Here is a 2,337-nt window from a genome sequence, read left to right on the forward strand (position 1 = left end):
AGTGTGATATGTATGGATTAGCTGAATCGAAGTTCTGTCCGCTTTTGGTTGACTATAAATTTCAAAGAATATTTGGTTCGAGGACCCACAAAAAAATACGATATACGTTAATTAGTCCAAAACAATTAGCAAAAAAAGGTTATAAGCATTTCTAGTTCCTTGACAAGAAAAGGTTTAAAATGTTGCTCAGGTTCAAATCTCTTCAAAATATATTAAAGGAAATAAAAAAAAGAGAGCTGAAATTCACACCACAGTATATATATATATATATACACGATAATTTTCAAATACAAACCAATTTTAGAATAAAAATTACAAACTAGTGATTGATATAGGTATAAGTAGTGATTATAAACTAGAGAAAATATAATATTTTAGCTAGTGTATTACTTCATTAGATGTAAAAATATATTGTGTTGATTATGTTGGGACTCCATAAAATAGTATTTTAGTGAGGTTATTATTTTATGGATTACAATTTATTTGAGGTTCACACACACATATATATATATATATATATATATATATATATATATATATATATGATAATGCTCTAAAGAGAACTTCTGAAACTGAAAACAGTAAGAATTTTCGTAATTAAAATTGCTGACTTTTAAAAAGGTAAAATTTTGAATTCGAAAATTGATGATTTTGTGCAAAGTAAAAATTTTAAATTTTATAAAATTACAAACTTTAGCTACGAAGATTACAAGTTCTCATAATTCTCATTTTAAGAAGTTCTTATTTGAGCAATATATATATATATGTATGTATATAAGCAATTGTTGAAATGAAAATAATTCTTATTATATAAGTAGAATGAAATCAAAACCATTTATTTTTTTCCCAAAGATTCATCCGATCCGTTTATTTTGTTATTAATTCAAAACCTTGAAGACATTTATATGGTCTAATTAATTTCAAGGTCACCATTTATTTATATTCTTTCTCTCTATACTATTTCTCTCTCTAAGTTTTCTCTATCAATTTCCGCATCCCGTACATTCTCTATCTTTCTTCAATTTTTCTTTTTCGTGATTATCACTGAGCTCACTAAGTTCATATCTTGTTTCTTTTCATTTTTTGTAATCGATTGATTTCGTAGGTATTCTAAAGCACGATTACTTCAGATTTGTTGAAAATTTCTATGAATTAAGGTAATTACTTGCGTTTTAAACTCTTTTATGTGTTTCATACCTTTCAGTTGATTTAGTAGTTTAAATGTAAAATTTAATAGTTACTTTCACTGATTATTCGACTATTATTAGTGATTATGTGTTGTGAGCTAACTTTGATTGTAGTGCGTTTGTAGTTTATTTCTTATGTATTTTGAATTTGTAAGTTATTATTGGTATTTTTTTAGTGATTATAATTTATGTGAATCAATGTCATTTGCTTATGTCTTAAGCCTTAACTGATTATTTGACTACGATTAGTGATAATGTAGTTATTAATTAATTTTACATGTGGTACATTTGTTATCATTGATGTTGCTTTTTTATTTGTAATTGTAAACAAGTGTATTGTTAGTGATTGTTTGTTAATTATGCTATATTAATATATTTTAGTTTGTTATGACTGAATTTTTTATATGTTTTTAGGTTCCAGTTGCGGTGATTCGTCTCATATTAGCCGTTTAGTAGGTGATTATGTATCTAATGGCGGTAACAGTTTATCTGAAAGTGAGATTTCTGTTTCGCGTTTTAATATTTCACATGGTGGTCATAAGTATTACATTCCAAAGTATAGTGGTGATATTTCTAAACCAGAGGTTAATTAGAGTTTTGATAGTTTGGAAAAAGGTATTGAATTTTACAAGGAATATGGGAGGTTGTCTAGATTTGATGTGAGGTTGAATATTGAAATGAAAGATGATAGGGATGAAATAATTTTGAGAAAATATATTATTTGTGGGAGAGCTGGTTTTAATGATCTGCCTAGAAATTTAGATGAAAGTTCTAGTAAAATTGTTAAGCGTAGGAGGACTGTTTCAGGGAGGTGCGGATGTAAAGCAATATGTGTTTTCAAACGTATTGGTCCGACAAGTATGTTATTGCTGTGTTTGAGGAAAAACACAATCATCCGTTAGCTTCTGAAGAGGGTCTTCAATTTTTGAAAGCAAATAGAGAAATGACTAATCGTATGCGCTAACATGTTGTTGATACTGCTAAAGTGAATATTGGTACTAGTAAATCTTTTACTTTGATGAAGGAACAGGTTGGTGGTTATGGCAATATTGGTGCTTCGGTACATGATTTTCAGAATTTTAATAGAGATTTAAGGTGTTATGTTGGTGAGGCTGATGCACAGATATTGCTGGAAAAGTTTAAAGTTTTA

This window comes from Apium graveolens, unplaced genomic scaffold, assembly GCF_009905375.1.
Source record: "Apium graveolens cultivar Ventura unplaced genomic scaffold, ASM990537v1 ctg5281, whole genome shotgun sequence".
Classification (NCBI taxonomy): Eukaryota; Viridiplantae; Streptophyta; class Magnoliopsida; order Apiales; family Apiaceae; genus Apium; species Apium graveolens.